Below are 9774 nucleotides of genomic sequence, written 5' to 3' on the forward strand. Positions count from 1 at the left end.
CTTTCATGAGTGTTCTGTAGTTCCTAGACTATAGATTCTTTACTTCTTTGGTTAGGTTTGTTCCAAGGTATTTTGTGGTTTTTAGTTCTATTGTAGATGGAATCAATTCTCTAATTTCTCTTTCTACAGTTACACTGTTAGTGTATAAGAAAGCAACTGATTTCTCTGCCAATATCCAAGAGCTATAAAGAACTTCCCAAACTCAACACCCAAAAAGCAAATAATCAGGTCAATAAATGGGCAGAAGACATGAACAGATGCTTCTCCAAAGAAGACATACAAATGGCTAACAGACACACGAAAAAATGTTCATCATCATTAGCCATCAGGGAAATTCAAATCAAAACCACATTGAGATGTCACCTTATACCAGTTAGAATGGCAAAAATTGACAAGGCAAGAAACAAGAAATGTTGGAGAGGTTGTGGAGAAAGGGGAACCCTCTTACACTGTTGGTAGGAATGCAAGTTGGTACAGCCACTTTGGAAAACAGTGTGGAGGTCCCTCAAACAATTAAAAATAGAGCTACTCTATGACCCAGCAATTACATTACTGGGTATTTACCCCAAAGACGCAGATGTAGTGAAAAGAAGGGCCGTATGCACCCCAATGTTCATAGCAGCAATGTCCACAATAGCCAAACTGTGGAAAGAGTCGAGATGCCCTTCAACAGATGAATGGTTAAAGAAGATGTGGTCCATATATATGATAGAATATTACTCAGCCATCAGAAAGGATGAATACCCAACTTTTACATCAACATGGTTGGGACTGGAGGAGATTATGCTAAGTGAAATAAGTCAAACAGAGAAAGTCAATTATCACACGGTTTCACTTATTTGTAGAACATAAGGAATAGCATGGAGGACATTAGGAGAAGGAAGGGAAAAATGAAGGGAGGGAAATCGGAGGGAGAGATGAACCATGAGAGACTATGGACTCTGAGAAACAAACTGAGGGTTTTAGAGGGGAAGTGGTGGGGGCATGGGTTAGCCCAGTGATGGGTATTAAAGAGGGCATGTATTGAATGGAGCACTGGGTGTTATATGCAAACAATGAATCATGGAACACTACATCAAAAACTAATGATGTACTGTATGGTGACTAACATAACATAATAAAATAAAATTTTAAAAAATTAAAAATTAAAAAAATTAAAAAATAAAAGCTAATTATCTTTTAATTACTTCAATTTTTCTGTGATGATATATATTTTCATGCATAATTTGTAATTTGACCTCTTTTTTGTTACTTTTTAGTAATTTCATTTTCTAAAAGATTAGTTTTTTAAAAAATACATTATATATTTTTAAAAAGTAATGGCAGGACATTATATTAGTGCTATTATTCCATATCTTTCTTTTCTTTTAATAGAGAGAGAGAGAGAAAGTGCATACCCTGGGGTTGGGTCGGGGGGAGGACAGAGGGAAAGAGAGGGAGAGAATCCTAAGTAGGCTCCACACTGGGCTCAGAGCCCAGACCCAGTGCTCAATGTCACCACCCTGATTTGATGACCTGAGCTGAAATCATCATCCCTCAACTGACTGAGCCACCCACGTTTCCCTCCATACATCTCTTTTTAAAGCTGGTTTGAGTGGATTCTACATCTTGCAAACAAATTATTTCTAATACAACCTGCTTTTGTAATGTATTAATTTAGTAGATATTTGACCATCTTTTATTTAAATTTACATTTATATTTTTAGAAAACTTTATCATATATTTGAAATCAGGAATAAATTTTTAACTCAATATGGCATTTTTTAAATAGGCCTGCTTGTCTCATTTACATGTATTTCTTAATTGATTTATTCTCACATTTATAATCTTATTTAATGCTTTCCTTCTCTTTATTTTTACTTCTGTCAGCTACAAAAATTTTTTTTAAAGATTTTATTTATTTATTTGACAGAGAGAGACACAGTGAGAGAGGGAACACAAGCAAGAGGAGCGGGAGAGGGAGAAGCAAGCCTCCCTCCGAGCAGGGAGCCCGATGTAGGGCTCGATCCCAGGACTCCAGGATCATGACCTGTGCCAAAGACAGATGCTTAACTGACGGAGACACCCAGGCGCCCCTGTGCCCCCAGAATTTAGAGTGGTTCCTGGCACACAGTAGGAGTTTAACCTATTTTTGATGATTAGTTAAATAAACTGAAGATGTCTGATTTCCTGGCAAGTGCTGAAATACTCAGAAATTATTCCAAAAACTGTGTTTTCCCTTCCTAGTCAGAATCACTTTCTGCATGTCAGCTTTGTTAATGAAGAAAGCAGCCAACTGATGCTTTTTCTACCTCTCACGTATCCAGTTTTCTAACTGGGGCCAGCGGTCTGTCATTGGATAATCATTTTTAAAGATAATAATGTATATGTGTTTCCATGTTCTTAACATATGTATATGACTTTATATTACTCACAACTAAGTGTCATATATTTTATATCAAAACAAACTTAATACTAATTCACATATACATATTTATAACTATATGCTTATAATGACAACTTTAATGTTTTTTTGTTTTTTCATAAACAGATCTGTGCACAGATTTTCTTTTTCACTACATTTAAAATTTTTTTGTTCTAGTGGTTTTATTTGCCTCTTAAGATACATAAATATCTCTGTAACATCTCTGTTGTCCCAGCTATAGAGGTATCGGCTCTCTGTCTTTTTTTAAAATATTTTTTTCAATAGATTATAAGATTTTCTTGTGCTATGGTGAGTTCTGTGAATTGTGTAAGACTGATGAATCACAGACCTGTACCTCTGAAACAAATAATACATTTATGTTAAAAAAAAAAAGAAAATAGTAGGAAGGGAGAAAATGAAGGGGGGAATCGGAGAGGGAGACGAACCATGAGAGACTAAGGACTCTGAGAAACAAACAGGGTTCTAGAGGGGAGGCGGGTGGGGGGATGGGTTAGCCTGGTGATGGGTATTAAAGAGGGCACGTACTGCATGGAGCACTGGGAGTTATAAGCAAACAATGAATCATGGAACACTACATCAAAAACTGATGATGTAATGTATGATGATTAACATAACATAATAAAATAAAATAAAATAAAATAAAATAAAATAAAATGACAAAAAAAAGAAGATAGTAGGGAGGAAAAAATGAAAGGGGACAAATTAGAGGGGGAGACGAACCATGAGAGACGATGGACTCTGAGAAACAAACTGAGGGTTCTAGAGGGGAGAGGGGTAGGGGGATGGGTTAGCCTGGTGATGGGTATTAAAGAGGGCACGTACTGCATGGAGCACTGGGTGTTATACACAAACAATGAATCATGGAACACTACATCAAAAACTAATGATGTAATGTATGGTGATTAACATAACATAATAAAATTAAAAAAAGATTTTCTTGAGATTACAATTTACAACCCTGTCTGATGTTTGACAGACCTCACTGGTGTTTTTTGTTGAATATATTTTTATTATAACTTTATTATGATTCTTTTGTATCCCAACACTCTCCTCTGAGAGTTTTCCATCTAGTTTTGTAGTGGCCTATGCAAGAAATAAGTTGAACTTTTCATTTCTCACCATCTTACCCATACCCCAGGTAAATCACTTAACATTTCCCAAAATTATAGATTCTTTCATTTTTCTTCCTAAAAAAACCTTTTTTGTACTAATTACTTAAAAACTGTGAACCTCTCAGGTTATCTTCTGTTTTCCAACTCTGATTAGTGACATAAATATAGTGTCTCTTATAAGATCTACATCAGTGAAAGAGGTGTCATAAATGACCAATGGTAATCACTCTTAGCACCAGGAGAGTAAGTATGTAAATCAGAAAACGGATACTCCATAACAGAGGCCTGAACTTACTTCTGGAGAAAAGAACATAATTTATAGCTTTCTGTTAATTTTATAATTCTTTAGTATTGATGCAATCTCTTTTTTTTTATTTTATGTTATGTTAATCACCATACATTACATCATTAGTTTTTGATGTAGTGTTCCATGATTCATTGTTTGTGTATAACTGGTGCAATCTCTTTAATAAAAAAATCACAGTGTAACATTTGTCCATTGGGGCATAATTTGTGAACTTTCCATTAAAAGACAGGTAGAGAATTTCTCCATATACTTAAGGTCTTCTGTAAAGGATGATCAGGGATTTGAGATTTTATAACTCAAGATCTTTATTTTCCTTATGTAAAAAAGTGAGTACATCCACTTTAAGCACACATACAACTTTTTGAAAAATTTGAGTATAGCTGACACATGATGTTACATTAGTTTCAAGTGTACAATATAGTGATTCAACAAGTCTGTATGTTATGCTACACTCACAGGTGTAGCTACCATCTATCACCGTGCAGTTCTATTATAGTGCCATTGACTATAGTCTCTACGATACCTTCTTTATTAAGACCTATGTATCCAAAACATTAGCACTTAAAACCCATTAAAATAATTACTTGGAATTAACTTAGTAACCGTCTTTGTTCTGGAGACCAGAATGCTGGAGGACTTAATCACATGAAAACACCCGAGGACAAGATTTCTATCTAGATATCTTATGTGTTTCTACTGTATGAAGCATAGAATTTTTTATAAAAAATTTTGAATGTAACTTTTAATGAGCAAATTTGAAATATATATTTGACTATTTCCAAAACATTTTATAAAATATAGGCAAAATATTTCACTAATTTATACCTCAATAATTTTGTCAAAGCAAATATATGGATAAATCTCCTTACAGCTCAGATATCATGAGGACTAATAGGGTTGTGATTTTAGAAAGTTGGCATTCCTTAGAAAACATACTTAATAAATATATATAAATATCATTTTGACTAATAGGAAATCAGTTGCCATGGCAGCTTTTTAGGAAATACAATTTTTGTCTTCAAAGCATGCTACTTACTGAGGTGTTTTTAAAATGTAGGTAATGTGTAATTGGTGATATTAGACCCCGTTATATCTACCTGTTTTTATATAAGATTTATTTGAGGTATGGAATTCGCTTAGGTATGGGGACATTTTTGTGCATGGATTCTCTTTAAGCCTCCAGAAGTGCCTTTTATATTGTTAAAACCTACACTGTGAAATGTACACATCAGACTAAGAATTCTAGTAGGTAGATTTATAATAAAGATAATAAATGCCCATTCTAAATAGCTTTTGAAATTACATAGGCAGGGGCGCCTGAGTGGCTCAGTCATTAAGCATCTGCCTTTGGCTCAGGTCCTGATCCCAGGGTCCTGGGATCGAGCCCCGCATCAGGCTCTCTGCTCAGCTGGAGGCCTGCTTCTCCCTCTCTCACTCCCCCTGCTTGTATTCCCTCTCTCTCTCTCTCTCTCTCTGTCAAATAAATAAATAAAATCTTTAAAAAAAAGTAATGACATAGGCAATAAACTAACCATTAGATATGAGTTAGGTAAGCTATGCTTTTCTCAACCTTTGAATCCAAATTGAATGTGTATGTGCATTATATTTTTATTTCCATACAACAGTCAGAGATTTGACACAGCAATACCCATAGTTTTCTCTGATTAAAAAAGAAAAATCACATCTTCTGTGTTGGCAACATAGCTGGTAACTACTACATATTAAGAATATATTAAAGGCCTCTAGTTTTTCAAATTGGCAGTTATTTTACAACTAATAATGTAATGTTCTTACTTTCTCTTCTGTAGTTAAGTGTAGAAAGCAATTGAGCAAGAAAATCTTTAAAGCCACAAAATTGTCACTATTCAGCATAACAAATTTACTCATTAAAAAAAAACAAGTTATTCAGTACCAGAATTTATGTGACAGGCAGCATGCTGGGTACTTTGGATATGATGTAATCACTCCCTGGATTAGGAGTACACAGTTGATGGATTAAGAAGAAAATTTCAAGACAGAACAAAAGTGTCATTTTGGTACAAATATTGAGTCTTATAAAAGCAACAAAGGAAAATCATATGGTTGAAACTTGAATAGATATTAGCTGGGAATGCTTCCTTGATAGAACTTGTGATGGACATAATTTAGCTATTAGAGGTATTACTGACTTGAATTGGGGGTAGAAAAAACTGGGAGAGACACAGTTGTAGGTAGAAGGAGGAAGAAGTCATTGCAGGAAGAAGAAATAACATATGCATGGGCTAAATGATAAGAGAAGTAAGAAATAATGGCATATATAATGGAGTGTTCATGGTTCGGTTGAGCTAGTACCAGAATGTTCTCTTTAGGAAAGGAAGTCAGAGGTCAGACTGACACAGGTATTGAACTTTCTTTGTCTCCTTGCCAATGTCTTGATTTGAAATGTCTTTACTGATGCTGTGAATATTTTAATTGATTGCAGATTTCTGAAAGATATGTTTTGATGACAGACATGATTCCTTTGTTTCTGTTTATTTGACTCAATCCGACCAAATTCCCACAGCTGGTGGTGATGTTCTTAGATCTGACACTACACCGCTTTTATCATTCCATGTATTTTCTCATCTAGAAAGAGCTATTCTAGTTTTCTTCCAAAAATCTGAAAAGGGCTTTTCTCTGACAGTTGGATGCTGTAGATGGCTTTCTTTACTTTGGTGTGTGTGTGTGTGTGTGTGTGTGTGTGTGTGATAGAGAGAGAAAGAGAGAGAAATACCTATTTGGATCATTGCAAAAAATAACAGATTGAAAGCAATATTGCCAGAAAGCAATGCCAAAGCAATTAGGAACAGGAGTATTCAGCTCCTCTTTCCAAACCAAGGATTAGGAAAGGCATAGAGAGAGATGAAAGAAATAGGTAATTAGTGGCTACCAATAAGAACGTCGAATATTAATAGGTCCATAATGAAATCCCAAAACTGAAAATGCAACTATAACTTGCATTTAGCCAGGCATCTTGCATTTAATAGAGCTTTAATAATTAAGCCCTGAAACTGATACATCCAAATCAGCTTTATATTTATGATATTCAGAAGAAGGATCTGTTTTGTTGAGTGAAGTTATTTACAAAAATTTAGTATTAATTTTAAACATGTAAACAATTATCCCACTCTTTCCCTTCATACATCATGATGCTTACTGTACCAATAATTCAATTGCTTGCTTCAAAATTCTTTTGCTTATTTTATTAACTTGTTTGAAAGGAAAATGTGACAAGAATAAGCCTATATTTTGTCACTGAAGGTGTTGTTGATTATATGATTTATTTTTTTCTAAATGAGCAATATTAAATATTAAAAATTTGGTTGCTATTTCATACAATGCTACTAATACCTTTGATTGACCATTATTTCTGAATCAAGGGGGCTTATGAACCTGATAAATAATACTAAAACTGTATTTTTCAGTGTTTTTTTAAATATCAAAACAACGATGTGCATGCTTACAAAATTTATATGAAAGATTACATGAAATAATATTTTATATATTTATGGAATAGACAAAATAAAATTTCCATCATAAATAAACCTTTTTCTAACCATAAAATATTGCCAGATAACCAACAGGGATTGAGCACCATGTTGGAACAAAAATAGTCCAGAACTACACTTTCAAAGTTGAGCACCTGCTGTAAAATAACCATCTGTGATTAACTGTAATTTAATTATGGATTCATTCCTTTTGTGTACACTGGAAGGATCTCATAGGTCTTCCCCAGTTGGTCGACAATCAACTTCTGGCATTTTGTTAAGGAAACTTGCATATTCCCTTAGTAGCACCTGCTAACTCTATCTCATTGCAAATTTTGTGAAGATCTTCAGGGATTTTATGGTGCATTGATAGGCAAATAAATTATTAAACTTGGAATCAAAAGCTGCATTAATTAATCATCTGCCTTAGAAAGCTGATGCCCTCAGCCTTAGGATAAGTTGGTGTTTACTTGTAAGTCATATAACTTCAGATATTTAGTGAAATAATTCAGGTAGCCAAATATTTGTGACCCATTTTAATATCTTACAAAGAGGCTTTTCATCATTTTATCCACAACTGTTTATCTCTTTACAAGAATTAGATTGTGATAAAATCAATTGTATTATATATTTTATCTTGGCACTGATTATTTGATTGTTCTTTTTATTAGACATTTTTAAAAATATGATATTCTTTTTTATTATGTTCAGTTAGCCCCAAAATATCATATTCTTATAAAGATTCTTCATTAAAATATTACTGGTTCAAATTTTTCTACCTTTACAATAACTACGAGGTAGAGCCAATGTTCCTCTGACCCAGATCACCTTCTGTAATGGCAGAGTGAAGAATTGTGTGAACTCCCTCTAAAACAAGAAAATATGGTAAAAGAACTACAATTACAAAATTGTAGCTAAAGCCGTAAAACAAAATAAAAAAACTATCCAAGAGAAATTATTAATCTTCATTAAGACAACAGTCTATAATGCTTTAATTTGGAGCAATTCAAATTCCCCCTCTGTCTCTAAATAATCTGAATAGATCTATAAAAAGCAAAGAGTTTCAATTAGTAAAAGAGAGAGAAAGAGCCAAAGAGGAGAGGTAGAGAGAGAAATCCAGGCCCAAATGACTTCACTAATAAACTCCTCCAAACATTTTTGAAAGGCTTGATAGGAATCCTTCACAAACTCTTCCAAAAAAGATTACACTCTTTAACTCATTCTATGAGGTCACTATTACTGTGATGTGAAAATCAGGCAAACATATTACAAGAAAACTACAAGCGTCATTTTGTGGTGGTAAGACCACAAATAAAGGAGAGCACAGGGCTGTGGCGGGGGGAGGAGGAGTGTGGGGTGGAGTGCTCTGGAGGCCTGGGCAGTGATCCAGCAGCTTGGCCTTAGCCTATGTGAGTGTGGGTGGCAGCCTCCCTCTGAAAAGGATTAAGATTCAAGATGACCAAGGAGAAACCTCTTCCCAAAAAGTTTCCACTAAGTAAAACAGACTTCAAAGTTATAGCACGTGATGAGTTATTTTGAAGATGGAAACAATGTGAAGCATATGAAGCATATAACCAAGCTTTGGAGGACAAGTACACAGATCGTAATTAATGATGTAATAGGTTTAAGGGAGTCTAAAGAAAAACTAAACAAGAGCTGCTCACAGGGAAAACATCCTTGTAATGTGACCAGCAACCAAGGAGCAAGAGATGAAAAGTGTGCTACTCGAATCAAGTACCTCAAGCAAATCCAGCAGCCTAGTGTTGCCCAACTGAGATCAACGATAGCAGACCCAGTGATCAACTTGTTTTTTTTTCTTTCTAAAAATGAAAGGTGAACTATAATAGACTAAAGTCAAATTGGAACAAGCCCCAAATGAACTGAATGCCTGGAGGTTTACATCTGATAGGTGAACAAATCATACTCCCTAGTCAAGACTTCCCTGATAGTTCCACTAGGAGAAAGTTTTGGTGGGACAGCCATGTACTGGTTTCCACACCAAGACTTAGACTTTTTGAGCCAAAAAAGCCACTTTTTAAACTATCCAGCTGGTAATGGTTAATGTAAAACTTACCAAATGAAACTTAAGCTTTAGCTTTTTTCTCTTCCCCTCCCCCTGCTTCCAAGGCCTGATGGCATGGGACTATTCCAAAGTGGTTGCCTCTGAAAAATTGCCATTCTAAAACTTGTAGGACACTTGAGAAAAGTTTCTGTTTGAAGAAAAGAGAGAGAGAAATGGAAATATCATGTCTGTGGCACACTGTGTCTTCAGTTTGGAGGAAGGAAAACCTACAGATTTAATATCATGAATTGAACTTGTAAAATTCCAGTAAAATGTAAAAACGGAATACCCATCACTCTTAACCTTGAACATAGTGACTTAGAGACATTTTATATCAGTGTTGCCATTAAGACTGTGATTGT

The 9774-nt window shown here is 34.7% G+C and overlaps 1 pseudogene; it reads left to right on the top strand.

The window, feature by feature from the left end:
• The first annotated feature begins 8805 nt into the window (after positions 1 to 8805).
• Positions 8806 to 9533, top strand: LOC113915807 (annotated as a pseudogene).
• Positions 9534 to 9774: the final 241 nt, after the last annotated feature.

This window comes from Zalophus californianus, chromosome 4 (genome assembly GCF_009762305.2).
Source record: "Zalophus californianus isolate mZalCal1 chromosome 4, mZalCal1.pri.v2, whole genome shotgun sequence".
NCBI classification, from domain to species: Eukaryota; Metazoa; Chordata; class Mammalia; order Carnivora; family Otariidae; genus Zalophus; species Zalophus californianus.